Here is a 13,815-nt window from a genome sequence, read left to right as displayed (position 1 = left end):
GCTGTTATGGATTGAATTCTGTACCCCAGAGAATTGTGTTGAAACCTAATCTACATACCTGTGTATATAATCCCATTTAAGAATAAGGGTTTCTCTATGAGGTTAATGAAAGTATATAAGTGATCCTCTTTGAGTTATAAAATGAGCATATCACATATGGAAGCAACCACATACGGTGGAAAGACAGATGCCAGGAGGGTGCCAGAGAACCTAGGCAGGTCAGGTTTATGGATGGAAACTGAGACACGAATTTTCCACCAGAGCCAATAAAGAGGCCCTGGCCCTAGACCTGAAAATTCAGGCTTCTCACCTCTGAAACTTTGAGACGATAAATTTCTGTTCATTAATCCCACCCACTTGTACTACATCTGGTACAGCACCCCTGAGAAACTAAGACAAGGTCCAGTCAAGCTTTGCACACAATGAAACTAAGACTGGAACCTGGATTTCTTATAAAATAAAAAATAAAAACAAGACAGAATTCACTGCCCTGGAGTCAATGGTGACTCACAGCGATCCTAACGGACAAAGTAGAACTGCCCCTGGGGGCTTCAGAGACTGTAACTCTTTATAGGACTTGGGAAGCCCTGGCTTTCTCCCTTAGAGCAACTGCTGGTTTCAAATCAGGGGCCTTAGCAGCCCCTCATAATCACTGTGCTAGCAGGTCTCCTTCTATTTCTCAAGTGATCCAGAATTCAGAAGAGAAACAGATGTTATCAGTGAGTCATTAAGGACCCAATCCAAATTTCCACCATGCATACCCTCAGGGCTGGTTGTGATGATCCAAAGAGTTAATGTATGTGATGACCCTGACTTCCCATCACCTTCTCCAGCAGAAGAAGGGACATTTCTCAGACCCTGAGCCAACCAGTTTGCAGCCTCCGAGGCAAAATGAAAAATACCATTTTTTTCCATGGGTTCTCATAGAAAAGCAACCTCATGTTTTAATCATGACTTTCAGTAATTGCTTAATTAACATGGCATTTGTACCTCCCTGGTGCCACGACTGTATGCTGAGCCCCAGAATTCTAATGAGAATTTCTCTTTGCCCAACTTCATTCCTCAAAATGGTTTTCTCATTCCATGTGCTTGGGATGGGGGGAGATGAATGGGAAACTCACCAGATAATGAAAGGTAGAGGCTATGTGAAGCTGTGGATGGTGCTGTGCAAAGGAAGATAAGGAATTGCATATTGATTAAAGAATATCAATTTTGGAACCAAGCAAACTGGACTGGACTCGCACTCCAAACTGATCAATTGTATGACTTCAGGCAATTTGTTTGTTTTTCCTGAACCTCTGTTTTCTTGGTCATAAAATGGTCTAATAGAGGTACCTCTTCACTACAGTAGTTGTGAAGACTCCATAAGGTGATGTGTGTCAAGGAACTAGCTAAAAGGGGGATCAAATCTGTTTCCAACAAGTCTATTCTAATTCATGGTAACCCCATGGAGCAAAGTAGACCTGCACTCTACTGAGGCTTCAGGGTTTCAGCCTTTTACAAGCACATCTTCATGAGGAAGGGTGGGGGAAGAGGGAAAAATGAAGAGCTGATACCAAGGGCTCAAGCAGAAGGAAAATGTTTTAAAATGATGATGGCAACATATGTACTTGAAACAATGGATGGATGTATGGATTGTGATAAGAGTTGTATGTAAAATGATTTAAATTTAAAATAAATAAACAAAAGATGTACAGCTCAGAAACCCAGAAGAGAAGTTCTACTCTGTCCTATAGAGTCGCTATGAGTCAGAATGAACCACAAGACCATGAAGGACAGGGTACAGGAACTATGGTGTGGATGTCGGATAAACATTGGACTACTAACCACAAAGTAGGAGAGCCAAAGTCACCAGCCTCTCAGGGGGAGAAAGATGAGTCTATCCATAAAGATATACAGGCTCAGAGTGGCTGACAGTTAGAATCAACTTAAATATAGCTGTACTGTTTTGGGGGGTGTGGGGGTGTGTGTTTTGATTTCTAGGGTAATCACTTTAACAGATGCAGTAACATCCTTTACCTGAGCCCCTCTCATGACACACACTCATGGCCCCACCAGGTAGTTCAATTCATCTTTGCTCAGCTAACCATTTGCCACCGAGTCAATTCCCGCTCCTGGTGACCCCACTGTGTCAGAATTGAACTGTGTTCTCCAGAGTTTTCAGTCACTGGTTTCCCAGAAGTGGACAGCCAGGCCTTTCTTCCACGGTGGGTGTAATTTAACTCACACCTCTAGCTTGCTGGCTAGTAGGTAATCAGATAGGCCATTTACACCACCCAGAGCTTCCTGGTCAGTTCTGCTGGAAGCATCCAGTTAGCCCAGATTTATCTCTCAATAGCTTCTATCTCTGCCCTGGATGTAGCTTTGTCATTTGTTAGTTCTCCCTCAGTATCACAACCCTTGGATTTAACTTCTTATGCATGTATATCCTATTCCCACAGCCAGATTAAAAGCTTCTAGCAGAGAGCCACTCTGTCTTATGTCCTTTGTGCCCAAGAGGCGCTTCATAAATACATATAAAATAAATGCCTGCTTTCTCTTGGTCAGACTCATCCCATTCGGGACCACCATAAACAATCTTCCCTCTCTTGTGGTACTTAGCAGAAGAGTCACGTAATGCTGAGTAAATGGAAAGAGAAAAGGAAAGAGGAAGAATCATTTTTTAAGATTCAATCTTCAGGTGCACTGGGAGGCAATTTTCTTTTGCAGGCACATTATTTTCAACCCTGACAGTCACATATCAAAGTAAGGAGCAACCTAAGTGCCGTCCATTTCCCTCCCAATCTGCATGGGAGCTCAGGGTTTGTCCTGGTGAGTGGTAAACAAGTGGAGAGAACTACAAGATGCCCTTAATTGCTGCTTGCTTGAATTCTTTTGAAAGCGGTCAGAGTTTTCCACTTGCCTGAGTGTTTTATAAAATACATCCAAATTCCTCCCTGAGTATTTAAATGGTTTAATAAGCATTTGACAGCTGGGTGGGTTTTTAAAGCAAAGAGGATAAAGGAACCCAGTCTTCCTGTATTCTTGTAGAATATTCAAGAAGGACTTGTTTGACTAATACAGTTAAGGTATAAGGATGCAAACCCTCATCAGATTTACCAAATATCCCGACTTTTTTTTTAATTAAGGAGTGATTGATATTTTGTTCATTGTGTGTGAAGACTGGGAAATAATCTGACTCGTGACTAGAGTCGTTCAAATTATGCAAATTATGATGACTTGTTCATATCACCTTACAAGGAAATGTTAAAATCACAGTTTCATAATATCTCAGTTTTGATCGAGGAGACAAGGTTAACAAAAATACATGCCAATTACACCAAAACTATGAGGTAAGGTTTGGGATTTGCAAATAGGACAGCCCAAGACAAGTACTGTGCATCTCAACCGCAAAGGAATCAGCCCGTGGAGGATTGGCTGGGAAGTTTGGAGGGGGTCCCAGGTTCAGGAGCGTTGTAAGAGAAACATTTGGAGAGGTTGGCTGCCAGTCCATGGAACTTAGCAGAACACAAACAATTGGAGTTCACGGAAGCATTCTTGAGCAAGTCTAAAGTAAAGAGTCTAGCCAACATAATGGCAGAGAGAAAAAGAGTTCAGACTGTCTTGAGAAAAATGGTACTTGCGGGTTTGGTGAGACAAGGAGCCTGTCTCCTCCAGCACCGACCGTAGTCTCTTTGGAAAGAGTCTCATCCACTTGGGGTGGAAGGTGAGCCCAGCAGAATCAACCTAAATGTTAACTGGCAAGAGATAGGGTTTGTAGTGCATGCGGATTGTGGTAGTTACCTAGTCTTTTGTCAACTTGCAAGGGGGTGGAGTCTAGCCTGTCAATCAGGTCACAGCGTGATGGCCTCATTTGGAGGCACGATGGAGATAAATAGCCCACTGGAGGTCAGACACTCTCTGCTTCATCTTCCTGCTGATAAGCCATATGGAGCTACACTGCTGCAACCAGAGGCCTGGAACTGGAGGAGACCCACACAGGGGCTGAGATACTTCCACCACCACTGGATCCACAAGACTTTCCACCCACTGGCCTGTGATCTTCCTGCTTTCAGCATCATTGCATGTGTTGCGTAAGTCTGAAGAGAAATTTATAGACTGGTATAAGATATATGGGCTAATATCAGACTTAAGGAATTGTTCTGGACTGGGACGACATGTTTTCTTAATATACAGTTACATTTTTAATTAAAAAGATCATTTTATTGGGGCCTCTTACAGCTCTTATCACAATCCATACATACACCCATTGTGTTAAGCACATTTGTACATTTGTTGCTATCATCATTCTCAAAACATTTTCTTTCTACTTGAGCCCTTGGTATCAACTCCTCATTTTTCCCCTCCCTTCCTCCCTCCCTCATTTATCCCTTGATACTTTATATTTTTCTTTTCATGTCTTATACTGTCTGATGTCTCCCTTTACCCACTTTTATTTTGCCCATCCCCAGGGAGGGGATTATATGTATATCATTGTGATCAGTTCCCCCTTTCTCCCCCACCTTCCCCTTCCCCTACTGGTATGGCTATTCTCAATCTTGGCCCTGAGGGTTTTATCTGTCCTGCATTCCCTTTGTTTACAGCTCTTACATGTACCAGTGTACATCCTCTGCTCCAACCAAATTTGTAAGGTATAATTAGGATCATGATAGTGGAAGGGAGGAAACATTAAAAAAAAACTAGAGGAAAGTTGTATGTTTCATTGGTGCTATGCTACACCCTGACTGGCTCGTCTCCTCCCTGTGATCCTTCTGTAGGGGGATGTCCAGTTGCCTATAGATGGGCTCGGGGTTTCCACTCCACACTCCTCCTCTTTCACAATGATATGATTTTTTTTGTCCTTTGATGCCTGATACCTGATCCTATCGACACCTCGTGATCACACAGGCTGGTATGCTTCTTCATGTGGGCTTTGTTGCTTCTCAGCTAGATGGCCATATAATTATTCTTTGATATAAAGTTCTCTCTTATACAACTATGAGCATTTATGAATTTGTTTCTCTAGTCAACCTGGACTAACAAAGAGATTGACCATAAATGCCCAACCAGTGACTCACTGATGGCAATAAAGAAACTATAGTGTACCCAAGGAATTTTCAGGACAGGGAAAGGCCTGTACCTTCCCTGCCTCCAACCCTGGATGAGTCAGAGGTAGCATGTTCAGGTAGCACATCAGCAAAAGTAGGCAGAGAAGACAATGTGGAATACAGATAACTGGGTGCCTTCCCCAAAGCAGATACAAAGCCAGTTTCAAGCTTGAGCTAAGAGGGGGAGACAGAATTTCATAATGGGGATGAAAATATGGAGGTTATATATTAGACTGAACTATACATTTGATAACCTAAAATAGATTAAGCATTACAGTTAAAATGGTGCCACTTGGTTAAGATCTCATCCATAACCTGGGAAAAATTATAGAATTGAGCAAGTTTAACAGAAAGTATTGAGAAAGGCTTAACTTGTTTTCTGCTTGCATACCACTAAGTCTAGCTCACAAAATGTGTCACACATATCCTGCTAAAAAATAGAAAAAGGGAAATACTGTTTTTGTGCCTCTGTATTTTTTAATCTCCAAAAACCAAACTTACTACCATAGAGTCAATTCTGACTCATAAAGACCCAATAAGACAGGATTCAACTGTGCTTGTGGGTTTCTGAGACTATTAACTCTTTACAGAAGGAGAAATCCTCATCTTTCTACTGAAGAACAGCGGGTGGTTTCAAACTGGTGACCTTTCAGTTCTCAGCCCTACGTGTAGCCACTCTACTACAAGAGCTAAGTTGAGAGATAGTAAAAGAATGGACCTCATCAGGTACATATAAGAAATTAATGAATTTGAGCACAGTGCCTATACCTTGTAAGTGTTGGCTAATATTATTTTTAGGAATTTTTTTCATGACCTCACAAGACTCTGCAGAAAACGTGTATCTCATATTCTTTCCATCTTACATTTCTGCTTGACACACTTACCAGAACTGAACTCTCAAAGAGTTTATGTCATTTTTATTTAAATGTGTGTACCACCTCCAATAAGTGCGACAGAAACGTTTATCTTTTTCACCTTGCATTCCCAGTGTATAACACATAGCTATGCTGTGAAAAACTTAATAATGGCCCCAAAGATATCCAGCTGCTAATACCTGGAAGCTGTCAATAGTACTTTATATGGCACAAGAGAGTTCTAAAGATGAGTTGAGAATTTTAAGACTGTACTATCCTGGTGGTCCCTAAATGTAACCCTAACCTAACCTTATAAATGTCCTTAAAAGAGAGAAGAAGAGGAAAAGTCAAGTACACAAGGAGACAGCAAAATGATGACAGAAGCAGAGGACTGTGGACACACTCCAGTCAAGAGGACACAGGTTCACCCCCACAAGAACCTCCAGGAGAAACTGGAAACTAATTCTGGTCTTCTGGCCCTCATAACTGTAAGATCATCTATTTTAGCTATTTTAAGTCACTAAATGTATGGTTACTTGTAGCAGCACACATAAGCAATTAATACACATGAATAATTCAAGAAATATGTGTCAAATGAAGAAATGAGACTTACCCCCTCCACCCCCCATCATGACCTCAATTTACCTTGAAAATCTGGCTAGACCAGAAGATGTACACTGGTACAGATAAGAGCTGGAAACAAAGGGAGACAGTAGTTGGTATAAGACATGGAAAAATGATAATAATTTATAAATTATCAAAGGTTCATGAGGGAGGGAAAGGGGGGAGGGAAAAAGAGCTGATACCATGTATCTAGTTAGAAAGAAAATGTTTTGAAAATGATGATGGCAACAAATATACAAATGTGCTTCACACAATGGATGGATGGATGGATTATGATAAGAGCTGTAAGATCCCCCAATAACATGATTTTTAAAAGAAGAAGAAATGAGACTTATAATAATGGCAAAAAAAAAAATTTTTAATGGCAAGAGAGAGAGAGAACGAGTAACAGCCACATAGCAAGCTGAAGCCCAGAACTGATCTTCATGGCATGGGTATTTCTAGCAACTTACATGGTTACACATCTACAAATCATTATAGATGAATCAGTTAAACACTGGAAATCCCTGTATTGGTCAAGGTTCTTAATTATAAGGCGAAGTTCTCATGGGTTGATTTAAGTTGGAAAATACATTTCTTTAAAGGATAATGGCCAACTCAGACTCACCAAGTTGATTGAAGAACCAGTCACGGTCAGCCATGGTACTACAACCAGCAATGCAGTCCTGTTCAAGCAATGCAGCCTGGAGTAACATGCCACGTTTTGTCACATAACTGATCTAGGAAAGGCACCTTTCATTACATACGCACAACCAGCATCAAACCACTGATGCTACCACCAATGCAGCCTCAGATCTTCCTGAGACACTGCAGCCAGAGAGTTCCTCTATAGCCCGACCAGAAAGCCTGAGAAACATGCAGATCGGGCGTGTTCCACTTCTGCAGTAGGAATCAGTACAGCCTCCTAACAATTCTCAACATGAGAAAAGAAAAATATTTCCCAAAAAGAAAAAGAAAAGTTTCAGGAGATAGGAAACCATAAAAGAAAGATCAATACGGGCCCATATTCAAGACTTCCCATCACCTTATTTTCAATAATGAAGCTTTAACATGAATTCACAACATTAGAGTGTGTAGTCGTGCATCTAATGACCTCCTGTGTTCAATCACTTCTAAATTCAAATTAAAGCAGGTAACAGAATGTGGAAGCTATTGAGGTTAAATATGTCCTCTTCAATCTCTAATTGAATTCCTACACCAAATGAAAACACCTTAATGAATTTTAAGACTGTCAAATTGTCAAATAGCATGATCAACAAAGAAGCGCCTGGTTTTATTTCTCTATCATATTGTCCCATTGGACTGAAGCAAAGACATAATAACTCCCTGTCAATTGATAAAAGCTAATTTTATCGAAGGGCAATCAAATACCTAGAATTTGGGGAGTAGATCAAATGTCGTTATAACAGAGAATAGAAGTCCCACAGCTTAGGCAAATCAAAATCTACCAATAAAAAGAGCCATTCAGCTAGTGTGCATGCACTCGTGTGTGTGTGTGTGTGTGTGTGTGTGTGTGTGTGTGTTTTCTTTATCAGGTAATATGCTAAGTACTGAATTTTTTTTTTTCAGTGGTGGAAAGGGAATTACCTGGAGACTATATATCCTACTGAGGGACTAGGAAGGTGTTGTGAGCTGCTGTCTAATGAATTCAGATTCATGACAGAATAAAGTGTTGACCGGTCCTGTTCCATACTCACAGTAGTGGGTATGTTTGAGTCCATTGTTGCAGCTACTCGGTCCACTCACCTCATTGAGGGCATATCTATTTTTCACTGAGCCTCTACTTTACAAACTTGATGTCCTTCTCCAAGAATTGGTCTCTCGCCCTTCACAATAGCCAACCACAAATTGAAATATCTAGGGATATACCTGACTAAAAAAAGGGTTTGTACAAGGAAAATTACAAAACATTATTACAATAAACCAAGAGTGACCTCCACAAATAGAAGAATATCCCATGCTCCTAGATCAGAAGACTCAATATAGTAAAAATGGCAGTTCTGCCCAAGGCACTATATAGCATATATACTCATGTATAAGCCAAGCTTTTCAGCACATTTTTAATGCAGTTTTTGTGGTAAAATTAGGTGCCTTGGCTAATATTCGGGTCAGCTTATACTTGAGTATATTCAGTAAGTTCAATGCTATCCCAATGCAAATCCCATCATTTCTTCAAAGAATTGGAAAAACTGATTACCAACTTCATGTGGAGGGGGAAGAAGCACAGAATTGCATAGAACTCCTCAAGAAGAAGGGTAGAGTGGGAGGACTTGCTTTACCTGACTTTAGAACATAATATCCAGCCACAGTAGTCAAAACAGTGTGGTATTGGTATAATGACAGATACTCAGACTGGAAATGAGCTGAAAACCCAGACATAAAGGCATCAGCATACAGACAATGATCTTTGACAAGGGCCCAAAAACTATCTAATGGGATGCAATGCCCTCTACAATAAGTGGTGTTGGAAAAAAAATGGATATCTACCTGCAGAAAAATGAAGACCCTTATCTCATTCCATGCACAAGAATAAACTCCAGGTGGATCACAGACCTTGAGGTAAAACCCCAAAAAATTAGGGCCACCAGTGAGGGAATGGGGACAAAACTAAGAGCTTTGGCACAGGGAATACAGAGGCTATCAGAAATAGGGAAGGACACGAATACAGATGAGTCACAAGTTGACAAGTAGGATATACTGAAGATAAAACACCTGTGTATATCGAAAGAATTTATCATGACAGTAATAAGAGAGCCAATGGACTGGAAAAACATCCTTAGCAATGACACATCAGGCAAAGAGTTTATTACTAAAACCTACAGTACTCTGCTAGCTTCCAAAAAAGAAAAAAAACGAAATTTCCCAGATAGGCAAAGGACCTGAACAGAAGTTTCACAAGGGCAGAAATCTGAATGGCCAAGGAATTTATGAGAAAATGTTCCCGATCATTAGCAATAAAAGAAATGCAAATTAAAACAATGAGATATTACCCAACACCCCCAAAGACAGCCCTATTCAAAAAATCAGAAAGCAACAAGTGTTGGAGGGTCTGTGAGGAGACAGGAACTCTCATCCACTACTGGTGGACCTGTAGGTATACACAGTCACTATGGAAATCAATCTGGCGAAATCTAAAACAGATGGAAATCAAGCTACCATACGACTCAGCAATTCTCCTACTGGGCATAAACCCAGAAGAGGCAAGAAACAAACCATGGCCAGACATCTGTGCTCCAATGTTCATCATGGCATAGTTTACAATTGCAAGGATTTGGGAACAACCCAAATTTCCAACAACACACGAATGGATTAAAAAATTGTGGTGCATACATACAATGGAGTACTATGCATCCCTAAAAAGCAGTGATGAACACATGAAGCACATTGATGCATGGGAAGAACTGGAGGACATTATGCTAAGTGAAGCAAGCCAAGCACAAAAGGACATGTACAACATGATTCCACTAAGGTAAGCTTAAAAATGCAAAAGGGGTGTAGGGGAAAAGCTACTACGTACATACTTTTCTGGGGTGAGGTCCAGGTACTATGGCAGGGTCCAGACCCAATTCAGATATACAATGGCAGCATACTAAAAAGGAGGGGGAAAGAAAGAGGGGGGGGGGAGACATGGGTAGCGGGGTAACAGTGTACTAACCCATCCCAGGGGAGGATGTTCTGTATATCTTCACAGGAGAGGGCGAGAGGGATCAGACTTCAACCCGATACACCAAGACATTAATGCAACATACTGGCATGAAGCAGGGAACCAATAGAGAGGTCTGTGGGGCCAGTCCCAATACCAACTTCGTGGACACCTCTCTCTTGTCCAAGAAGTATTCACTTCAGAGGACAGCGCTGAAGCTACAGCTCAGGGAGAGATCAAAGGACACAGGAACAAACAAAGAAGGAAGAAGAGAGAGTGGAACACAACCTATCCCAATAAGTCCCCAGGACGATGTTCCTGTTCAGAACAGCCAATGCACAGAGAGGACCATAGGGAGGGCCCCACCATGAGACAAGACATCCACCACTGATCCATATCCCTACAAGGGACAACATGGAGACACAGTGCAGGAATTGTCCCCAACCTGACCCCACCACACCAGGGCAAAAGGCGTGCAATAGAGCAGCAAAGGGAGCAAAGAAATGCAGTCCCGGGAACACCAAAAACAGACTGTGGGACCAGGGCATGGCACCCCATCAGACTCAAAAGGAAAACACTCCTAAAGGTCAACAAACAGACTTGGAATTATTTATAAGCTTTTCTCTTTCTTTGTCATTTTTTTGGGGGGGGTTGTTGTTGCTGTTTGGTTTTTCAATTTTCTTTTGCTGTTTTGTTTTGCTCTGCCTTGGTCTTGTGCTTATTATTATCTCTGCATGTCTTGCTAGATAAGGTAGGCGGGATCAAAAATCTGGAGGAGAAAACAGTGGACCGATGGTTTGGGGAGGACATAGGAGAGAGGAGATGGGGAAAGGAAGTGGGTGTTAATAAGCCCAGGGACAAGGGAAAAACAAGTGATCTAAAGTCAATAGCGAGGCAGGCATAGGATTCCTGGTAGGGCTTGATCAAGGGCAATGTAATGAAGAAGAATTACTCAAACCCGAATGAAGGCTGAAAATGATAATAATAGGACAAGAGGAAAGTAAAAGGAGTAGAGGAGAGAACTAGGAGGCAGAGGGCATTTCTAGAGGTCTAAATACAGGCATGTACACATGTAAATATATTTTTATATAACAATAGGGAAAGAGATCTACATACATACATTTATATGTTAAGTGTCAAGCTAGCAGACAGACATTGGGTCTCTACTCAAGTATTCCCTCAACACAAGAACACTTTGTTCTAATAACCTGGCATTCCATGGTGCTCACCTTCCTGTCATGATCACTGAAGACAAAGAGTGTGCATACACAAATGTGGTGAAGGAAGCTGATGGTGCCTGGCTATCAAAAGATATAGCATCTGGAGTCTTAAAGGCTTGAAGAGAAACAAACGACCATCTAGCTGAGAAGCAACAAAGTGCACATGAAAGAAGCGCACCAGCCTGTGTGATCATGAGGTATCAATGGGATTTGGCATCAACAATGCAGGGGAAAAAAATCACATCAATGTGAATGAGGGGGAGTGCATACTAGAGACCTGAAACCCATCTGTAGGCAATTGGACAACCCCTTACAGAAGGGTCACAAGGAAGAGTTGAGCCAGTCAGCACCAGTATAGCACCAATGAAACATACAACTTTCCTCTAGTTCTTTAATGCTTTCTCCCCTCCACTATCATGATCCTAATTCTACTTTACAAATCCAGATAGACCAGAGCATGTACACAGGTACAGATAAGAGCTAGAAACAAAGGGAATCCAGGACAGATAAACCCCTCAGGACCAATAATGAGAGTAGTGGTACCAGGAGGATAAGGGGAAGGTAGTGGGGACAAAGGAGGAACTGGTCACAATGATTTACATATAACCCCCTCTCTGAACCTCTGAACGATGGACAACAGAAAAGTGGGGGAAGGGAGACATCAGCCAGTGGAAGACATGAAAAAAATGATAATAATTTATAAATTACCAAGGGTTCCTAAGGGAGGGAGGGTGGGTGAGGGAGGGGAACAAATGAGGAGCTGATACCAAGAGCTCAAGTAGAAAGAAAATATTTTGAAAATGAGGATAGCAACAAATGTACAAATGTGCTTGACATAGTGAATGGATGTATGGATTGTGATAAGAGCTGCATGAGCCCCCAATAAAATCATTAAAGAAAAAAAAAGAATTGGTTTCTCCTGCTACTGTGTCCAAACTGATTCCCAAAGAATCTTCAGGCTGTACTTCTTTTGAGACAGATGTGTTTCTTCTTGCTGTGGCCCATGGTATAGCCAATACTCCTCACCAAACCCACAATTTAAATGAAGGTATTAATCTTTGGTCTTCCTTATTTGTTGTTCACCTTGTTACGGAAATAAGGCAATTAAAAGTACAATGACTTGGGTCAGGTGCACCTTTATCCTCAAAGGTGGAATCTTTGCTTTTTAACACTCAGAAGAGGTCTTTTGTAGCAAATTTTCCCAATGCGATACCTCACTTGACATCTTGATCACTGCTTCCATGGGCATTGATTGTGGAACCACGTAAAGGGAAATTCTTGACAACTTCAATATAAAAGACATGGAAACAAGCTTACTAAAAGAAGATGATGTAACAAGTACTCTAGTAGATACATGGGTCAATTGTCTTGTGAACACAGAAGAAATAAATTTTATTACAACTCAAGATAAAGGATGCTATCTCAGAGAAGTTGCCATCTGTAATACTTGCAGAAGTGTAAAAAGGACTTCAATGGGCAGGAAAAATATACCATATATATTCAAGTATAAGCTGACCCGAATAGCAGCTGAGACACCTAATTTTACCCCCAAAATTGCATTAAAAATGGGCTGAAAAACTCAGCTTATACTGGAGTATATATGGTAACTTAAGCAAAACTACCTCTCCTGTCCTAAATGAATGTGTTATCCCAGGTAGACTAGGGAAACAAATCCAGGGAGACTCATATGTGTATAAGAAAGAGTTTTATATACAAGAGCAGTTGAATATTGAGAAAACATCTGAGGTAGTTAGTATATTGTGCCAACCTGGCTGATAAACACATGTGGGGTTAATTGAAGAGCGGAGGGATAAATGTCTTGGTGAGCCTCACCTTTCTAGTTCTCAGGTCTCTTACCAGACCAGAATGCAATTGCCTTAGCCAGTTCCCTGCTTCAGCATGCAAGACTCACTCTGTGCAAGACATCCCCAAGGAGAAGCCACATGGACCTACCCTGATGCAGCCCTGGGTGCTAAAGCAGCTATGTGGAGACACCTGCAAGTGCTGAGATGCTTACAAGCTCACTGATTCAGCTTTCTTCCTGCAGTCAATGTCATAGTGTGTGTTCTGTGAGATGGAAGAGGACTTTGTGGATTGGTGTTGGACATGTGGGTAAATGTTGGACTTGTCAGCTTGGGCAGCACTGGGTTGGAATGTTTTCTTGATGTGCACTTAGCCTTTATATAAAACTCTCTTATGCATGAGTTTCTGTGGATTTGTTTCTCTAAAATACCCAGACTAACACAATGACCCAGCCCAGATCAGCTCAAGACCAAAAGTCCGATATTAGCTGATATATCTGATATCAATCTATAAAGCCCTCTTCAGAATCACAAAAGTCATGCAATGACGCCAAATGCAGGAAGATCACAGGTCAGTGGGTGGGA

This window comes from Tenrec ecaudatus, chromosome 4, assembly GCF_050624435.1.
Source record: "Tenrec ecaudatus isolate mTenEca1 chromosome 4, mTenEca1.hap1, whole genome shotgun sequence".
NCBI lineage: Eukaryota > Metazoa > Chordata > Mammalia > Afrosoricida > Tenrecidae > Tenrec > Tenrec ecaudatus.
This window is presented reverse-complemented; position numbering follows the sequence as displayed.